Here is a 22,076-nt window from a genome sequence, read left to right on the forward strand (position 1 = left end):
TTTTTCAATAGCTAAAGCACCAAAATGGGTCCCGCCCCAAAATGCGCTGCACAAGGTGCCCTTTTTTTCACTTGAGCACCTGCCCCTCTAAATGTCTGTGCACGCCACTGCTGAGCAGGGACGTGCATAGAGGGTTTATAGAGAGGCAGGGGTTGACATCCCGTAAGAGGGCACTTTTAGACGAAAATAGCGAAAATAGCAGATCTACAAGAGCTTGTAGATCAGCTATTTTCAGGGCGCAACCCAGCACTGTTTAGCTATACTGGAGATGCAGGTGTAACGAGTCCGACCTGGATTTCTAAACAGTTCTTTTAAACGAAAAATGCTGCGTTCACGTTCAGGAGACTTCGGGGGGGGGGGGGGGGGGAAAGCAATTCTCCTGAATGCTTCTTCCGGCATGGCATGGAAAGGAGAGGAGAGGAGGGCATTTGCATTTCTTTCACCAAGGGACCGGTAAACGCTGCATTCGTGGTCTGGGAGAGGGCAGTTGTTTTACAGACGGGTAAAAGGGCAGGGGCTTAAGCCCCCTTTGATGTAATAATAATAATACATTTTTATTTATAACGTACTTTACACCCTACATCTCAAAGTGCTACAGGCAGAAAGATGTAAAAGAAAAATAAGAATAGAAACAGCTAAAACATTCTGTGGACACCTAAAAGGCAGCTAAAAGAAGCACACAGAGCGCCACCGTCAATGGACTGCTTCAAGAGAGGACTAAAGACCTACCTTTTTAATAAGACCTTCCCCCAAACCCACTGATTCTATTCCCTGACCAATATCTGTTGTTTTTTTCCTATGTTTCTTGATGCTAAACTGTGTGCTTTTAATCGTGTAATGTTATTTCTTTCTGCTTTTACCTATTGTTTCATATTTTTGCCTAATGTCTACTGTAGCACTTTTTTTGTTTTGTTTTTTTCTCTAAATCTTTATCCCACGATTTTGTAACCCAGTATTCTTTTCACCCAGTGCCAATTATCTAATGTAATCCTGGGCGCTACACTTCCTCTGCCAACCTGGGGGGGCAGCGGACTGACCTCATGCCTCCTTCTATGCATGAGGAGTCCAAGCTGCTTCTTTTCACCTGAGAGAGGATAATTTCCCCGGCCGGACGTAGCGCGTGGAAGGGACACGTTATTCCGACCAGTTCCTTTCCCCTCCATCAGGCGCCCCGGCTGGCCAGGGGGAGGTAGTTTTAGAGACCAGGATTACGGCATGTTTTTGTGAGGGTATCTACCCTAGGGGACACGGGGAGAACATGCAAACTCCACACAGAAAGGCCCTTTCGCCAACCCCCGCCTCGGGTATGGGCACTGATGATGTGGAGGAGGGAACACGCCGCCATCCCACAGCGTCCCCAGCGGGACCTACCTTTTTAATAAGACCTTCCCCCAAACCCACTGATTTTATTCCCTGACCAATATCTGTTGTATTTTTTCTATGTTTCTTGATGCTAAACTGTGTGCTTTTAATCGTGTAATGTAATTTTACCTATTGTTTCATATTTTTTGCCTAATGCCTACTGTAGCACTTTGAGATTCTGAGGAATGTAAAGTGCATTATAAATTAAATCCATTACTATTATTATTACAGGGCAATTCATTTCTTTATTCTATCACAACAGTGTTGTTTTCGTCGACTAAAACTAAGACGAAAAATGTTCGTCGACTACCTATTTTCACTGACAAAAACAAATGGAAACTAAATGAAAACTAAGCTACGATGACTAAAACTAAGACTAAATATACTGACAATTTCGTCAACAAATAAAAACTAGACTAAAATCTTAGGAAGGGACTAGTGGACAAGAGATCCAGTATAAGTCATTTTACACTTGGTTGCATGCTAAAAATAGCTGATCTACAAGCTCACAACGCGTTGCATTGCGACGCGTTGTGAGCTTGTAGATCAGCTATTTTCAGCAAGTGTAAAAACACTCATTACGACGGCATCAAGGCCCGCCAAAATAAATTTTAGTCGCCTAAATCAACTGTAGATTTAGTCGACTAAAATCTTATGACATTTAGTCGACTAAAACTAGACTAACACTAAGACATTCCAGGTGACTAAAATGTGACAAAAACTAAATGAAGTTTCAGTCCAAAGACTATGACTAAACTAAAATAGAAATTTGCTGCCAAAAACAACACTGTATCACAGGCCCAAAAGCTCAACGGTTAACCCATTTACAGTACAGTTCTAGGAAACAGAATGGGGGGACTTTTTTAAAGCTCTAAAAGGTATAATGACATAGTAAAAATGTTGAAAATGAGTGGTATTCCCCTTTAATAAGTTCCGTTATAATAAGCCAAACCGCTTAGAGTTTAGCTGCAAAGAGCCTGAGATGTAAAGAAAATCCCAGGTTGGAAAAAAAAGGCCCACTAGGTCACTAGTGCAAACAAACCGTGCGCTTTGAAGCACGATACTGTTAAAGAATTTAAATCCAAATACACGTATATTCTGATTATTCTCCCTGCAGGCTGTGAGAGACTTCAATAATTGTGTGTGGGAAGTGTTCAAGGGGAACATCATGTCTCTTGATTTCTAGTAATGGGACCCGATGAGAGTTGGATCGAGGCAAGAGAAAGCCACTGAAGCACATTAACCCATTTTGGTCGGGAACCCCTTTTGGTGTTTTAAACATTACGTTATAATTTAGCTATTGAAAAATAGCAGATCTACGAGCTCGTAGCACGCCACCGAGTGGCGCGCTACGAGCTTGTAGGTCTGCTATATAAAAAAAAAAAACATGAACATGTGGTGCGAAGCTTTGAATATTACATACTCTTTCAGAGCGAACGTTTTTAACTCAAATCTTTGCTTCTGGGGAGGGGGGTCCCTGAAACAACACATTTTCAGATGGGGGGGGGGGGGGGGTCAGCGGTCAATTTCATATATTTTTGGGGGTCCTTGACGTGAAATATTGAGAACCACTGATATAGAAACATGAGGTTTTTTCAGGAAAAAAAGGCCTAAATGGGTTAAGGAACTGACAGCTATGCAGTGATGTCTCGGTCCCCTGGGCGAAAGAAAACAGTACAATTAAACTAATTAAATGTAATCTGGGAGACGTTGTGCAGCTGAAGAATGTTACTTTGATTGGTATCATATAATGGGATCCTTTGTGGCTTTCCTTTTGCATAAAAGATAAATACATTTTCTAGTTACTTATTTAAGCCATGATGATGCATTTAGTCCTTTTATTTATATTTCAAAGCCATTATTAATTGATTAAGTTAGAATACATGTATTATTTGAACTGTCCATTTCAGTGCACAATGTATTGCGCATGTGGAAAAACTGAAAATGTATTTATTTTGTAGAATCTGGTCCCAGGTCTAAATAAATGGGTTAAAATGCATGAGATCCTCTTCAGATCATTATCATAGAGATTGCTTGTCATTTCTTGTTAATCCAGTGACCACGAGGAGAACTCATCATGCATTCCTCCTCTCACTGAGGGGGTGATATCTGTTTACGTTTTCCTCTCCATTAGTCTCCACTGATTTGAAAGGATATTAGACCTGTACGTGCCTGTTGTATATATGTATTGTATATGTAATTTATTTTTACACAATTTTATAGCGATTTATTTTTGTATTATTTACTATAGTCCTATACTAGACCCCAGGAAATTACATCTGGCCACAAAAGATCACAGGATCTACTGAATGTGAAGGGGTGACAAACTGACATGTTGTCAGTCCCCCTATAGTGGACCCTAACAGGTCCATTGGGTTCCATTTGTATACACTCTCATAGTTAAATTAACATTGATGTTACAATATGGGGCGGTGGTGGCTCAGGGGTAGCCTCAGAGTGCCTGGATGGTAACCGTAAGGTTGCCAGTTCGAACCCGGGCTCCCCCAGAGTTAGGCCCTTTCCCAATTCCTTTTTTAACCCTACCCCTCAGCCCTTGCCCCTTCCCCTTGTCCCTACATAATGAGTGTCAAGGGGTAGGGGGATAAATCATCCCCCTAGGAATTGGAACGTCCCTAAATATTGAACGTCCCTTGTAGATATTGATATACAACCTGTTCTCAGAAAATAGCTGGTCTGCAAGCTCACTACAGGCCAGTGGTCCCCAAACTTTGATGGCATTTCTGTCTCTGGGACCCCCAATTTATATTGTAAAATCAATGTTAATTAACTCTGAGAGTGTACAAACTATCATTTAGCCCATAACCCACTTTGGAAACTACTTTCCATTTGATTTAAGCTGTAGAGATGGAACGTAAATATAACATTGCTGTGGTTATGATGAAATAAATATATTGTAATTTTGTCTCATCTTGGTAGCCCACAATGCAGAATGTAGTTCAGCATAGCTCATTCTGACACCTGCTCAACAGTTGTACCTGATTCATTGATTATTGTATTAACAGTTTGTATAGCATGGGTAGGCTACAGATATATATACAGGGTTAGAAAAAAGAAAAACTATTTACAGTATAGAAAGAAGGGGCTGTGGTCACTGTTCATTGTTTTTAATATCATTAAGAACAGAGTAATTTTCTATCAATGAAAATGCCATCGTGATTCATCTCCATCCAATGTACAGTCTGCACAGCAGCTTGCAATCTGTTCCGTAGCTGGTTTGCCTGGGGGAAAAAACAACACCATTGCTAATTAGTTATGTAAGTTTTGCAACTTGTGGGGATTAGCTTAACATTGGTCATGATAAAACCATAGCTATCACTGCAGCGAGTAGCCAACGTTATGCAGTGACAGCGTTATGTAGGTACAGTAGACTATTTCACGGATTTTAAGAGCTCCAAAACTGCAGAATGTTGACATATCGTGGTCTGGGGGGTCGGACTGATGCCTGCTAATAAGCTAGCTTGCATCCGAGTTGTATCACCGGCGCACCGGCGATAAATAAAAAAGAATAAAGCGGCGCCAAATGAATGGGTAACGTTGTATGAATGCAACGCCGTATCATATCGTTAGTTCACGTGAAGTAACGTTAACCTTTGCTAGAGATTGCGATATTTTTGGCGATGCAGATTGTTAATACATTCAAATAATATTGGTTATTATAATATTTTTCCATAATAAAGGACATAAAAGGCTTCTTACCTCGTCCGCCTTTCAGCCCTCAGTGATGTTGCTCCGTTTGAAGTCCCGTCGAGATATCCCTTCAAACGAAGGGGATTCTACCCCTCACCCTCGGCCCTTCCCCTCCATCCAAAGACAATTGAGATAACCCTTCCCCCTCACGTGAACGCGCATAAGCAAGGGCAAGGGCTAAGGGCCAGGACGAAGGGGGGAATTGGGATTGAGCCTTACTGTCGAAGTGTCCTTGAGCAAGACACTGAACCCCTAATTGCTCCCGATGTGCTAGTTGGTGCCTTGCATGGTTTCCGCTGCCATCGGTGTATGAATGTGTGTGTGAATGGGTGAATGTAATGCACAATCTCTGTAAAGCGCCTTGGATAAAGGCGCTATATAAATGCACCATTTACCAATATAAATTGAGGGTTCCCAGAGACAGAAATGCCATTAAATGGGGTTCCGTAGACTAATGCATATCAAACCTGGGGGTCTTCCAAATGAAAATGGTTGAGAATCAGAATCACTGCTAGAGTCATACAAATCTTCTCTTATTGTCATGATATGTCTGTTTTATTTTGTATTTTGTATTTTGTAGTGATATCTTAGTGTTTCCTGTTTTCCCTATGGTTACTGTTTCCTGTGTTGTCTCACCTCCCTGTGTTATCTAGTTTTCTCCACCTGTGTCCTGTTAGTCTCCCTGTGTCTACTTATACCCTCAGTTCCTTGTGTTCCCTGCTTGAATATAGTTTATGTTTAAGGTGTGTCCAGCCCATGTATGTCCTGTGTTGGTATTGGTAAATTAATCGTCATTTAAACGTAATCTGCCTGCCTTCCCGTGTGGTTCTGCATTTCGGTCCAACACCTGTCTCATACCTTGACACTTATTGGTGTCCTTGGCAGACATCTTCAAATGGGGGTCCGCAGTCTATAATGAGTATCATTTTGGGGGTCCTCGACATGAAAAGGTTTGGGAACCAATGGTGTCGCCCACATGTGTTTCATCTGTGGACGAGCAGCAGACGCTATCCATCTTATCTTATCCACAACCACTTACAAAGTGGAAGATCAAAGTAAACCCTAGTGTGTGGAATTAATTTGGTACTTCAAAGTAAGTAACAACTAAGGATACCACAATGGTAAAGATCAAAACCTAGCAACTGTCTAAACAAGATGCTATCTAAATAATCATTCCCTGACATTTTGTGATTAATCAAAATGAAGCTCAACCGGGGCCATCCATCCACCGAGTGAAAAACGTCTGGACTTTGCAAGAAAATCGTAAATCGTAAATCGTAAACCCGATTTTCCACACTGTGTTGTGGGACGAACGGTTCTCCAGTGACATGGATTACAGACGTACGTGCGTACGTGCACACACAGACATGCATGGTGCATTTATAGAAGATAGATACACCATTCAACCTTTCAGTATAGTCCGTAAGCATAACTCTTCCTCATGCATGTGCTTACAAAGGTTGTCGCAGGCTATATGTAGCGTATACAATAAACCAAGCACAATAGATATATAGCAGTGGTTTTCAACCTGTGGTCGGGGGACCACCAGTGGTCCTTGAGAGGGTTCCACATGGTCCCCAGCTAAATGATGGAGAGTTGGTAACTAAAGATCTTTCACTCTTGAGAGAAACCATCCATTTGGTTTCATTTTACATTTCTTTTGAGAGTTTAATTATTGTTAAACATCTGAATTACTTAATTTTCAAGAATCTATACACAATTATAAAATGTAGAAGAATTGTGATTTTGATCAATGTTTGCCTGTTATCTCTCCTAAATACAGCATGTAGTTAGTTTTGGGCCCGAGAGGCTAAACCTCATCAAATGGTGGTCCGTGGCCTAAATCGTAAAATCGTAAATCGTAAAATTGTGTGGACCACACAAACTATATTAACCAGACCTCCACCAGACCTCCCACCTGCATGTGGACCACACAGACGATTAACCAAAAGGTCCTAAAGTCCACCTTTCAGGGGACCACATGAAGGGGAGGTAGACTCACTTTTTCCATAGAAAGGAGACGGTATTCATTTACGGTTGCCTTTTTTTTCTTTTTCTCCTACTCTGTACATTCAGGGCCCTAAACGTATTTTCCTCCCACTGAGCATTTTTGTAGTCTAATAGACGTCTAAATGGCAAAAAAAGGTCTAAAAACTGGGGTAATAATAGTCAAAAAATTATCAACGTCTAAATATAGGCAGTCTATATACAGACAGTCTATATAACGACAGTTTTCTGAAAAACCTATGTTTCAGTGGTTCCCAGACCTTTTCATGTCAATAATTATATGTTTTTGGCCGTAGACCCCCATCTCAAAATATGTTGTTCCAAGGAGTTAAAAACGTTTGTTGTGAAAGAGCATATATTCAAAGACACATACATTTCCACGATTTTTCAAAAAGAGCATATATTCAAAGACACATACATTTCCACGATTTTTCAAAAATAGCAGATGTACAAGCTTGTATATCTGCTATTTTGCGACAGATGATCAAAATAAAGTGGTTATCAGCTACAGTATAAGGTGACACAGATGCGTCCTCAGGTCTAAATGGGTTAATTAAACTAACAAGAGTGTAGTTTCATGACGCTTTCCTTCGCTACAGTACTCAAAACTTTCCTTTTTACCAAAGCATTTTTATAGCCTTGCCCTTATGTTTTAAATGTTCCTGTTCTTTTAGATGTTTTTAATGGTGTGTTGTTTCTTTTGCTTTTATTCACTGCTGTAGCACTTTGAGATTCTTGCGAATATAAAGTGCGTTATAAATAAAATCCATTATTATTATTTAATCCACCAGACACTGAATCATATCTTTATTACATCACCATCGAAAGCCAGTTATACCCCGGCATTGATACATATCTTCATTAAGTCACTCTCAAAATCAGTATATTTATACCACAGGCATACGCATAAAAAAGCCGGTACGACCGGTGAGCTCTGCTTGCGCAAGTGAAAATCACACCTGTGTGAACTGAGCGGTCCAGGCTGCTCAACAACATCACTGGCTGGCTGTAGTCACAGTATAGTGCTCAGTGTGAATGGCTCTTTTAGGATGCTCAACAGTGCCACTTTAGGTCACCCAGCAGTATTGCAGCTGTTTGTATCACAGACGGACAGACAGCCACAGCCAGTCATTGGAGCGGTTAGGCACCGCTCAAAAAACTATCATAGTGTAGGTAAATCTCTCAAAAATGGACGGCCTGCACAAATCTGCATTTATATGTTTGCACTGCAAAAGTTTATGTTGTGTGTGTGATGTCAGAGCTCAGCTCCTGGTCAGCCTATATGTTGTGTGTGTGATGTCAGAGCTCAGCTCCTGGTCAGCCTACAGTACATAAGTGTGAGTTGTCTTTAGACTTTCACTTCATCTCAGTGTTAATGAAAGAGGTTCATCCTGAAGGAGTTTCCTGAGACGCAGCGCAAGTAAGCAAGGAGAGGCACGGAGAAGAGGGAGAGAGTGTTACGGTATAAAATACATATTGTCCCAACCCCAACAGAGGAACCTATAGAACTCTCATTCTCACCAGAGTTCATTTATAGCCACATTTGATGATGGAAGGAAGGAGTGAGGCCCAATGTTTCCAGACTCGGGTATCCTGTTCCGAGTGTTCATGTGCCTCCACCTACCTCCATGAACCCGAAGAGAGGAGCGACAACATTGTCCTTTACTGTCAAACACTGAGGAATGACCACATCCCTTCAGCAGCATGTCAGGAAATGTACTGCTCTGTAACCAGCCATAAACAAAGAGACACAGATGAACCCAAATCTAATTACAGTGACCAACAGTTTACCATGAATTTAGCTCCGGCAAGAGAAGTAAAGACAAATCATCAGAGGTACGCAGGACGGAAAGCCCACATCTGTAAACAGTGTGACAAGTGTTTCAGTAAGTTAGATAATCTGCAGAGACACCAGCATATCAACACTGGAGAAAAAACCTACCACTGTAAACAGTGTGACAAAAGTTTCAGTCGGTCAGGTAGTCTGCAGACACACCAGCGTATCCACACTGGAGAAAAACCTTACCACTGTAAACAGTGTGATAAGAGTTTCAGTTGGTCAGGTAGTCTGCAGGCACACCTGCGTCTCCACACTGGAGAAAAACCATACCACTGTAAACTGTGTGACAAGAGTTTCACTGAGTCAGGTAGTCTGCAGGCACACCAGCGTATCCATACTGGAGAAAAACCATACCACTGTAAACAGTGTTATAAGAGTTTCAGTCAGTTAGGACATCTGAAGAGACACCAGCGAATCCATACTGGAGAAAAGCCATACCACTGTAAACAGTGTGACAAGGGTTTCAGTACGTTAGGTAATCTGCAGAGACACCAGCGTATCCATACTGGAGAAAAGCCATACCACTGTAAACAGTGTGACAAGGGTTTCAGTACGTTAGGTAATCTGCAGAGTCACCAGCGAATCCATACTGGAGAAAAACCATACCACTGTAAATTGTGTGACAAGGGTTTCACTGGGTTAGGTAAACTGAAGATACACCTGCGTCTCCACACTGGAGAAAAACCATACCACTGTAAACAGTGTGATAAGAGTTTCAGTACGTTAGATAGTCTTAAGAAACACCTGCGTATCCATACTGGAGAAAAACCATACCACTGTAAACTGTGTGACAAGGGTTTCACTGTGTCAGGTAAACTGAAGATACACCTGCGTCTCCACACTGGAGAAAAACCATACCACTGTAAACAGTGTGATAAGAGTTTCAGTACGTTAGATAGTCTTAAGAAACACCTGCGTATCCATACTGGAGAAAAACCATACCATTGTAAACAGTGTGACAAAAGTTTCAGTCAGTTAGGTCATCTGAAGAGACACCAGCATATCCACACTGGAGAAAAACCATACCACTGTAAACTGTGTAACAACAGTTTCACTGAGTCGTGTCAACTGAGGAAACATCAGCGAATCCATACTGGAGAAAAACCTTACAACTGTAAACTAGTTTCAATCTGACCTGAAGAGACACGGACGGTTAGGCACAATAGAGCCAGCCATAGAAACATAGAACACAGAAGTCGAGAGAAAGAAGACCATACAATTAAGAAATGAGCATTTAAAATAGATGACCCTAACCTATATAACCAACTATACCTTAATCCTAACCTTAACCCAAAAAGCTTCCCAAAAAAGGAGGGTGTCACTCGTCCAATCTGGTACCCAGGAAGGGTGTCGAGCAGCCAAGCGACAGGCCCCTCTCAGGCCTGAAACGTATGGAATGAATTCTATACTGGCCAAATATGGAGCGTTTCTCAAGTTTACAGGGTTTGATGAGGGTCAGACCAACATATGGAAGCCAGTTTTCGCCGGGCTGCCGGGCGCAGCTGCACTAATAACATTGGGGCAGGCCCGTCTAGATTTTAAATGTTCACGATGCGTGACCATATATATTAATATTGATGATGTCGCATGCCTGTGACCAACCAAACAACTGACTGACGGGAAATGACAATTTCATAGTAAATGCAACTACTACTATCAATGTTTGCCTGTTATCTCTCCTAAATACAGCATTTTGGGTCCGAGAGGCTAAACCTCATCAAATGGTGGTCCGTGGCTGAAATGCATGAATAAATAGTGGGCCCTGGTATCAAAATGGTTGAAAACCACAGCCATAATAGTAAGTCATTATGGTCCTGTAAGTGATTCTAAGTGTACTTTACTGTACCTTCAAGTATTCTTCATGTAGTACAGTCAGAAGTTAGGGCTGCACACACATTTCAATCCGGCTCAGCAAGTGCTTCCAAACATAATATTGGAATCTCAAAGGACTTGGACGTTTCACCTGTGGAAGTGAATACAGAATATTAAATGACAGTTCAGGCAAAGTCTGAAAACGAAGAAATTACCATTGTATGAAAAAAAGTGGTTCTACTACACTAAATGGGACGTTGAATATATATTTTACGCATAAAAAAGCCGGTATGACCGGTGCGCTCTGCTTGCGCAAGTGAAAATCACACCTGTGTGAACTGAGCGGTCCAGGCTGCTCAACAACATCACTGGCTGGCTGTAGTCACAGTATAGTGCTCAGTGTGAATGGCCCTTTTAGGCTGCTCAACAGTGCCACTTTAGGTCACCCAGCAGTATTGCAGCTGTTTGTATCACAGACGGACAGACAGCCACGGCCAGTCATTGGAGCGGTTAGGCACCGCTCAAAAAAACTATCATAGTGTAGGTAAATCTCTCAAAAATGGACGGCCTGCACAAATCTGCATTTCTATGTTTGCACTGCAACAGTTTATGTTGTGTGTGTGATGTCAGAGCTCTGCTCCTGGTCAGCCTACAGTATGTTGTGTGTGTGATGTCAGAGCTCTGCTCCTGGTCAGCCTACAGTATGTTGTGTGTGTGATCTCAGACCTCAGCTCCTGGTCAGCCTACAGTACATAAGTGTGAGTTGTCTTTAGACTTTCACTTCATCTCAGTGTTAATTAAAGACGTTCATCCTGAAGGAGTTTCCTGAGACGCAGCACGAGTGATCGAGGAGAGGCACGGAGAAGAGGGAAAGAGTGTTTTACGGTAAAAAAGACATATTGTCCAAACCCCAACATAGGAACCTATAGAACTCTCATTCTCATCAGAGTCCATTCATAGCCACATTTGATGATGGAAGGAAGGAGTGAGACCCAATGTTTCCAGACTCGGGTATCTTGTTCCGAGTGTTCATGTGCCTCCACCTTCCTCCATGAACCCGAGGAGAGGAGCCACAACAATGGCCTTTACTGCCAAACACTGAGGAATGAACACATCCCTTCAGCAGCATGTCAGGAAATGTACTGCTCTGTAACCAGCCAGAAACAAAGAGACACAGATGAGCCAAAATATAATTACAGTGACCAGCCGTTTACCATGAATTTAGCTCCGGCAAGAGAAGTGAAGATAAATCAGCAGAGTCACGCAGGACAGAAAGCCCACATCTGTAAACAGTGTGACAAGGGTTTCAGCAGGTTAGATAGTCTGCAGGAACACCAGCGTATCCACACTGGAGAAAAACCTTACCACTGTAAACTGTGTGAGATGAGTTTCAGTCTTTTACATGATCTTAAGAAACACCTGCGAATCCATACTGGAGAAAAAACATACCACTGTAAACAGTGTGACAAGTGTTTCAGTACATTAGATAGTCTTAAGAAACACTTGCGTATCCATACTGGAGAAAAGCCATACCACTGTAAACAGTGTGACAAGAGTTTCAGTCAACTAGGTAATCTGCAGATACACCTGCGTATCCATACTGGAGAAAAGCCATACCACTGTAAACAGTGTGACAAGAGTTTCAGCAGGTTAGCTAGTCTGCAGGAACACCAGCGTATCTACACTGGAGAAAAACCATACCACTGTAAACAGTGTGATAAGAGTTTTAGTCAACTAGGTAATCTGCAGATACACCTGCGTATCCATACTGGAGAAAAGCCATACCACTGTAAACAGTGTGACAAGAGTTTCAGCAGGTTAGGTAGTCTGCAGGAACACCAGCGTATCCACACTGGAGAAAAACCATACCACTGTAAACAGTGTTATAAGAGTTTCAGTCAGTTAGGACATCTGAAGATACACCAGCGAATCCATACTGGAGAAAAGCCATACCACTGTAAACAGTGTGACAAGGGTTTCACTGAGTCAGGTCATCTGCAGAGACACCAGCGTATCCACACTGGAGAAAAACCATACCACTGTAAACAGTGTGACAAGAGTTTCAGCAGGTTAGACAGTCTTAAGAAACACCTGCGTCTCCACACTGGAGAAAAAACATACCACTGTAAACTGTGACAAAAGTTTCAGTTAGGTCATCTGCAGAGACACCAGCGTATCCACACTGGAGAAAAACCATACCACTGTAAACTGTGTGAGATGAGTTTCAGTCAGTTACGTGATCTTAAGAAACACCTGCGTCTCCACACTGGAGAAAAACCATACCACTGTAAACTAGTTTCAATCTGTTAAATGACCTGAAGAGACACGGACGGTTAGGCACAATAGAGACAGCCATAGGAACATAAAACACAGAAGTCGAGAGAAAGAAGACCATACAATTAAGAGATTAGTATTTTAAATAGATGACCCTAACCTATATAACCTCAGTAAAACTATACCTTAATCCTATTACCTTAACCCAAAAAGCTTCCCAAAAAAGGAGGGTGTCACTCGTCCAATCTGGTACCCAGGGCCTCTCTCAGCCCTGAAACGTATGGAATGAATTTTGTACTGGCCAAATATGGAGCGTGTCTTGAGTGTACAGGGTTTGATGAGGGTCAGATCAACATATGGAAGCCAGTTTTCACTGGCTGCCGGGCACAGCCGCACTAATAACATTGGGGCAGGCCCGTCTAGGCCCGTCTAAATGTTCACGATGCGTGACCATATATGGGGGCATTCCCATATATATTAATATTGATGATATGCCTGGGGTGACCAACCAAACAACTGACTGACGGGAAATGCACGATTTCATAGTAAATGCAACTACTACCATCAATGTTTGCCTGTTATCTCTCCTAAATACAGCATGGAGTCAGTTTTGGGCCCGAGAGGCTAAACCTCATCAAATGGTGGTCCGTGGCTGAAATGCATGAATAAATAGTGGGCCCTGGTATCAAAATGGTTGAAAACCACAGCAATAATAGTAAGTCATTATGGTCCTGTAAGTGATTCTAAGTGTACTTTACTGTACTGTACCTTCAAGTATTGTTCATGTAGTACAGTCAGAAGTTAGGGCTGCACACACGTCTCAATCCGGCTCAGCAAGTGCTTCGTAAATGGTAAATGGTAAATGGTGCATTTATATAGCGCCTTTATCCAAGGCGCTTTACAGAGATTGTGCATTACATTCACCCATTCACAAACACATTCATACACCGATGGCAGCGGAAACCATGCAAGTGTGAGATACATGATTATATTGGGATTCTGAAGTACATGATTAATACAGGCAACCGGAATACCCCCATCATATTATTTCATTTGATTGTTCCAATACATGATTGTTTCATTTAATTTAATTAGTTGGTTACATTATACTGTGAACTGTGGTTAAGACATTTCGCATGATTATACATTTACTAAAGCTGTGAAACAGTTTATCATTCTTGGTTTGCACTACAATGAATGAGTGATGCTCATTTGTGGACGGGCAATCGTTTGGGCAGCTAAACACACTGTGCAAGGCACTACTTTAGTACTTGGACAGCAGGGGTCCTGATCAGTTACTTAGGACCAAAGTTTGCAACAACGTGAGCAGTACGTGTTGCTTATTGTGTGCCTTTGTCTGTGTGTTTACAGGTGAGAAACGATGAGATAAAGTGTAGAAATGTGATAGTGAACATGTTAAAGGAAGGTATAAACGGAGAAGGGTATCTGTGAAGCATTATGTGTGTGTGGAATGCACATGAGTTGTCATTAGAAATGCTTACCTTGATATACTGAACATGACTTGTTGGGTTGGGTTAAGAAGCTCATATGTAACGGTCTGGGCACCGGACTGGTGATCCAGTCGCGGTGTGCCGCGGGTTCGACTCCCGAACCCGACACGGCCTTTACCGCATGTCATCCCCCCATCTCTCTCCCGTTTCCTTTCAGCCTACTATCTGTCCCTTAAAAAATCAATAAAAGGCGTAAGCCGCAAAAAAAAAAAAAAAAAAAAGAAGAAGCTCATATGTAGCCTGGAATGAATGATGTGGATGTGTGTTGTGTAAGATGATTTCATTATGGTAGCCAGAGTAATGTAATGCAGCTGATATATTTCCGTTTTTGAGAGTTAGTTAAATAATACTGTGAGAGTTATATTGCAGACACTTTAGTAGTTTGTTACAAGGTGAAAACGTTTAGCTATTGATAGTAATGTGACATTTTATGTATTTGATAATTGTGATTATTTTGGATAACAAGAGAAGTCATTTTGTGGTTTCTGTACACTAAACAAATACAAGAGTATTACTGCCATTTCATGTATACCAACTGAATGCACCTTATTGACTAGTATTGTGATCTTTGTGATCAGTTACTTAGGACCAGAGTTTGCAACAACGTGAGCAGTACGTGTTGCTTATGGTGTGCCTTTGTCTGTGTGTTTACAGATAAATAAACCTTCAATTCTTGCACACTGGAAAATCATAATTTCTATCCAAGTGTGTAACACAAGGCACCAACTAGCACATCGGGAGCAATTAGGGGTTCAGTGTCTTGCTCAAGGACACTTCGACAGTAACTCTGGGGGAGCCCGGGTTCGAACTGGCAACCTTACGGTTACCATCCAGGCAATCTACCCCTGAGCCACCGCCGCCCCTACATACATGCTTCCAAACATAATATTGGAATCTCAAAGGACTTGGACGTTTCACCTGTGGAAGTGAATACAGAATATTAAATGACAGTTCAGGCAAAGTCTGAAAACTAAGAAATTACCATTGTATGAAAGAAGTGGTTCTACTACACTAAATGGGACGTTGAATGTATATTTTATGCATAAAAGCACTCTGCTTGCGCAAGTGAAAATCACACCTGTGTGAACTGAGCGGTCCAGGCTGCTCAACAACATCACTGGCTGGCTGTAGTCACAGTATAGTGTTCAGTGAATGGCCCTTTTAGGATGCTCAACAGTGCCACTTTAGGTCACCCAGCAGTATTGCAGCTGTTTGTATCACAGATGGACAGACAGACACAGCCAGTCATTGGAGCGGTTAGGCACTGCTCAAAAATCTATCATAGTGTATAGGTAAATCTCTCAAAAATGGATGGCCTGCACAAATCTGCATTTCTATGTTTGCACTGCAACAGTTTATGTTGTGTGTGTGATGTCAGAGCTCTGCTCCTGGTCAGCCTACAGTATGTTGTGTGTGTGATGTCAGAACTCAGCTCCTGGTCAGCCTACAGTACATAAGTGTGAGTTGTCTTTAGACTTTCACTTCATCTCAGTGTTAATTAAAGAGGTTCATCCTTCAGCACGAGTGAGCGAGGAGAGGCACGGAGAAGAGGGAGAGAGTGTTACGGTATAAATGACATATTGTCCCAACCCCAACAGAGGAACCTATAGAACTCTCATTCTCATCAGAGTCCATTTATAGCCACATTTGATGATGGAAGGAAGGAGTGAGGCCCAATGTTTCCAGACTCGGGTATCCTGTTCCGAGTGTTCATGTGCCTCCACCTTCCTCCATGAACCCGAGGAGAGGAGTCACAACAATGTCCTTTACTGCCAAACACTGAGGAATGACCACATCCCTTCAGCAGCATGTCAGGAAATGTACTGCTCTGTAACCAGCCAGAAACAAAGAGACACAGATGAGCCCAAATCTAATTACAGTGACCAGCCGTTTACCATGAATTTAGCTCCGGCAAGAGAAGTGAAGATAAATCAGCAGAGTCACGCGGGACAGAAAGCCCACATCTATAAACAGTGTGACAAGAGTTTCAGCAGGTTAGATAGTCTGCAGACACACCAGCGTATCCACACTGGAGAAAAACCATACCACTGTAAACAGTGTGATAAGAGTTTCAGTATGTTAGATAGTCTTAAGAAACACCTGCGTATCCATACTGGAGAAAAACCATACCACTGTAAAGAATGTGGCAAGGGTTTCACTGAGTCAGGTCATCTGCAGAGACACCGGCGTATCCACACTGGAGAAAAACCATACCACTGTAAACTGTGTGACAAAAGTTTCAGTCAGTTAGGTCATCTGCAGAAACACCAGCGTATCCACACTGGAGAAAAACCATACCACTGTAAACAGTGTGATAAGAGTTTCACTGAGTCAGGTTGTCTTAAGAAACACCTGCGTATCCATACTGGAGAAAAACCATACCACTGTAAACAGTGTGATAAGAGTTTCACTGAGTCAGGTTGTCTTAAGAAACACCTGCGTATCCATACTGGAGAAAAACCATACCACTGTAAACAGTGTGATAAGAGTTTCAGTACGTTAGGATATCTGCAGATACACCAGCGAATCCACACTGGAGAAAAACCATATCACTGTAAACTGTGTGATAAGAGTTTCAGTACGTTAGATAGTCTTAAGAAACACCTGCGTATCCATACTGGAGAAAAACCATACCACTGTAAAGAATGTGACAAGGGTTTCACTGAGTCAGGTCATCTGCAGAGACACCAGCGTATCCACACTGGAGAAAAACCATACCACTGTAAACTGTGTGACAAAAGTTTCAGTCAGTTAGGTCATCTGCAGGCACACCAGCGTATCCACACTGGAGAAAAACCATACCACTGTAAACAGTGTGATAATAGTTTCAGTCGGTTAAGTCATCTGCAGGCACACCAGCGAATCCATACTGGAGAAAAACCTTACCACTGTAAACTGTGTGAGATGAGTTTCAGTCATTTACGTGATCTTAAGAAACACCTGCGTCTCCACAATGGAGAAAAACCATACCACTGTAAACTAGTTTCAATCTGTTAAATGACCTGAAGAGACACGGACGGTTAGGCACAATAGAGCCAGCCATAGAAACATAGAACACAGAAGTCGAGAGAAAGAAGACCATATACAATTAAAAAATTAGCATTTTAAATAGATGACCCTAACCTATATAACCTCAGTAAAACTATACCTTAATCCTAACCTTAACCCAAAAAGCTTCCCAAAAAAGGAGGGTGTCACTCGTCCAATCTGGTACACAGGAAGGGTGTCGAGCAGCCACGCGACAAGCCCCTCTCAGCCCTGAAACGTATGGAATGAATTCTGTACTGGCCAAATATGGAGCGTGTCTTGAGTGTACAGGGTTTGATGAGGGTCAGATCAACATGGAAGCTAGATTTTAAATGTTCACGATGCGTGACCATATATGGGGGCATTCCCATATATATTAATATTGATGATGTCGCATGCCTGGGGTGACCAACCAAACAACTGACTGACGGGAAATGCACGATTTCATAGTAAATGCAACTACTACTATCAATGTTTGCCTGTTATCTCTCCTAAATACAGCATGGAGTTAGTTTTGGGTCCGAGAGGCCCAACCTCATCAAATGGTGGTCCGTGGCTGAAATGCATGAATAAATAGTGGGCCCTGGTATCAAAATGGTTGAAAACCACAGCCATAATAGTAAGTCATTATGGTCCTGTAAGTGATTCTAAGTGTACTTTACTGTACCTTCAAGTATTCTTCATGTAGTACAGTCAGAAGTTAGGGCTGCACACACATCTCAATCCGGCTCAGCAAGTGCTTCCAAACATAATATTGGAATCTCAAAGGACTTGGACGTTTCACCTGTGGAAGTGAATACAGAATATTAAAGGACAGTTCAGGTATGCTCAACAACATCACTGGCTGGCTGTAGTCACAGTATAGTGCTCAGTGTGAATGGCCCTTTTAGGCTGCTCAACAGTGCCACTTTAGGTCACCCAGCAGTATTGCAGCTGTTTGTATCACAGACGGACAGACAGACACGGCCAGTCATTGGAGCGGTTAGGCACCGCTCAAAAAACTATCATAGTGTAGGTAAATCTCTCAAAAATGGATGGCCTGCACAAATCTGCATTTCTATGTTTGCACTGCAACAGTTTATGTTGTGTGTGTGATGTCAGAGCTCTGCTCCTGGTCAGCCTACAGTATGTTGTGTGTGTGTGTGTGTGTGTGTGTGTGTGTGTGTGTGTGTGTGTGTGTGTGTGTGTGTGTGTGTGTGTGTGTGTGTGTGTGTGTGTGTGTGTGTGTGTGTGTGTGTGATGTCAGAGCTCAGCTCCTGGTCAGCCTACAGTACATAAGTGTGAGTTGTCTTTAGACTTTCACTTCATCTCAGTGTTAATTAAAGAGGTTCATCCTGAAGGAGTTTCCTGAGACACAGCACGAGTGAGCGAGGAGAGGCACGGAGAAGAGGGAGAGAGTGTTACGGTATAAAATACATATTGTCCAAACCCCACCAGAGGAACCTATAGAACTCTCATTCTCATCAGAGTCCATTTATAGCCGGATTTGATGATGGAAGGAAGGAGTGAGGCCCAATGTTTCCAGACTCGGGTATCCTGTTCCGAGTGTTCATGTGCCTCCACCTTCCTCCATGAACCCAGGAAGAGGAGCCACAACAATGTCCTTTACTGCCAAACACTGAGGGATGAACACATCCCTTCAGCAGCATGTCAGGAAATGTACTGCTCTGTAACCAGCCAGAAACAAAGAGACACAGATGAACCCAAATCTAATTACAGTGACCAGCCGTTTACCATGAATTTAGCTCCGGCACGAGAAGTGAAGATAAATCAGCAGAGTCACGCAGGACAGAAAGCCCACATCTGTAAACAGTGTGACAAGAGTTTCAGCAGGTTAGATAGTCTGCAGACACACCAGCGTATCCACACTGGAGAAAAACCTTACCACTGTAATCAGTGTGACAAGGGTTTCAGTACGTTAGGTCATCTGCAGAGACACCGGCGTATCCACACTGGAGAAAAACCATACCACTGTAAACTGTGTGACAAAAGTTTCAGTCAGTTAGGTCATCTGCAGAAACACCAGCGTATCCACACTGGAGAAAAACCATACCACTGTAAACAGTGTGATAAGAGTTTCAGTCGGTTAAGTCATCTGCAGAAACACCAGCGAATCCATACTGGAGAAAAGCCATACCACTGTAAACAGTGTGACAAGGGTTTCACTGAGTTAGGTCATCTGCAGAGACACCAGCGTATCCACACTGGAGAAAAACCATACCACTGTAAACAGTGTGATAAGAGTTTCAGTACGTTAGGATATCTGCAGATACACCAGCGAATCCACACTGGAGACATACCATACCACTGTAAACTGTGTGACAAAAGTTTCACTGAGTCAGGTCAACTGAGGAAACATTAGCGAATCCATACTGGAGAAAAACCTTACCACTGTAAACTGTGTGAGATGAGTTTCAGTCAGTTACGTTATCTTAAGAAACACCTGCGTCTCCACAATGGAGAAAAACCATACCACTGTAAACTAGTTTCAATCTGTTAAATGACCTGAAGAGACACGGACGGTTAGGCACAATAGAGCCAGCCATAGAAACATAGAACACAGAAGTCGAGAGAAAGAAGACCATACAATTAAGAAATGAGCATTTTAAATAGATGACCCTAACCTATATAACCTCAGTAAAACTATACCTTAATCCTAACCTTAACCCAAAAAGCTTCCCAAAAAAGGAGGGTGTCACTCGTCCAATCTGGTTTTTTGAAGGGACAGACAGTAGGCTGACAGGAAACGGGAGAGAGATGGGGGAAGACATGCAGTAAAGGCCGTGTCGGGCTCGGGAGTCGAACCCGCGGCACACTGCGACTGGATTACCAGTCGGATGCCCAGACGGTTATGCCACCGCCTGGGCTATGGAGCGTGTTTTGAGTGTACAGGGTTTGATGAGGGTCAGACCAACATAATGGAAGCCAGTTTTCGCCGGTTGCCGGGCGCAGCTGCACTAATAACATTGGGGCAGGCCCGTCTAGATTTGAAATGTTCACGATGCGTGACCATATATGGGGGCATTCCCATATGCCACTGGCCATGACAATATCCCCTCCAAATTTCTCAGAGACTCAGCCTTTTCCATAGCTCCAGTCATCACCCACATAGTTAACCTCTCCATCAAACAGGGACAGGTCCCCCAAGATTTTAAACTGGCCAAAGTAACCCCCTTGTACAAAAAAGGGAGTAAATTAGAACCCGGCAACTACCGCCCTATTTCTATTCTAAGCTCCATCTCGAAAGTGATGGAAAAAATAGTCTATGAACAGGTTGAAAAGTATCTTGCCACTAATAAATTGCTGTACGAGTTCCAATCTGGTTTCAGAACATCCCACTCCACTGACACATGCCTCCTCTATTTGAGCGACCACATCAAACACGAGGTGGACGCTGGAAAATACTGCGGCATGGTCAAGCTGGACCTCCAAAAGGCTTTTGACACCGTGAACCACTCCATACTGGTTAACAAGCTTAAAGCTATTGGTTTTGATAGCACATCAGTGAGCTGGATGCAATCCTACCTGGAGGGGAGAGAACAGATGGTGGAGGTGAACGGAACACTGTCCCCTCCCCTCCCAGTGAGCTGTGGCGTCCCACAAGGAAGCATACTAGGGCCTTTACTGTTCCTAATATATGTTAACGACATGACTTCAGCTTGTGACTGCAACTTGTTCCTGTTCGCAGATGACTCAGCACTGCTGGTCTCGGACAGGAACAAACTGCAGGTTGAAAAGACCCTCAGCTCTGAACTCGGTAGAATCTGCACCTGGCTCGCTGATAACAAACTATCCTTACACCTGGGAAAAACTGAATCCATCCTCTTCGGATCAAATAGTAATCTCAGCAAGGCAGATGGCTTCTTGGTTAGAGTGGGTGACAATATTATCACACGAAAAGATCAAATTACCTACCTAGGTTCCATCCTGGAGGCCAATCTTTCCGGTGATAAGATGGCCACCAACGTAATCAAAAAAGTCAATCAAAGAACAAGATTCCTTTACAGGATCTCCTCACTGGTCAGCAAAAACACCTTGAAGACCTTAACAGGAGCCCTCGTACAAGGTTTCTTTGACTATGCATCCACCTCTTGGTACCACAGCACCTCAAAGGCCCTTAAAACAAGGCTCCAGACCTCCCAAAACAAACTGGTCAGGCTCCTACTTGGCCTCACCCCCCGAACCCACCTCACCCCTGCCCACTTTGACAGGCTGGGATGGCTTAGGGTCGACGACAGAGTACAGCATCTTGCAATGGGTCTGGTCCACAAGATTCGATACACCACCAAGATACCCATGTACCTGTCTAAATACTTCCTTAGTGTAAACGAAGTCCACACCCACAACACCAGAGGGAGTACAACAAACCATGTACAACCCAGATTCGGCACAAACAAGGGACTAAATTCTTTTCGCTCCTATGCCACCAAAATGTGGAACGCCCTACCAACAGTCATTAAGACATGTGAATCCCTTGACTCCTTCAAAACCGCTCTCAAAGGGCACCTACGGATGGCTGCAATTCGAAACTGGCC

The 22,076-nt window shown here is 42.8% G+C and overlaps 1 protein-coding gene across 3 annotated transcripts in view; it reads left to right on the forward strand.

Moving 5' to 3' along the window:
- Positions 1-22,076, forward strand: part of spcs1 (signal peptidase complex subunit 1) — a 195,530-nt gene that overhangs the window by 48,466 nt on the left and 124,988 nt on the right. For 2 of the 3 annotated variants that reach the window (XM_083772354.1, XM_083772355.1), the window contains exon 1: positions 10,348-10,351. The exons of the other annotated variant lie outside the window; for it this stretch is intronic. The gene's annotated coding sequence lies outside the window, so the exon portion shown is untranslated. Of the gene's footprint in view, positions 1-10,347; positions 10,352-22,076 lie in introns of those variants that run through there. 3 annotated transcript variants of the gene reach the window in all.

This window comes from Protomyctophum parallelum (assembly GCF_964188405.1).
Source record: "Protomyctophum parallelum genome assembly, chromosome: 8".
Lineage (NCBI taxonomy): Eukaryota > Metazoa > Chordata > Actinopteri > Myctophiformes > Myctophidae > Protomyctophum > Protomyctophum parallelum.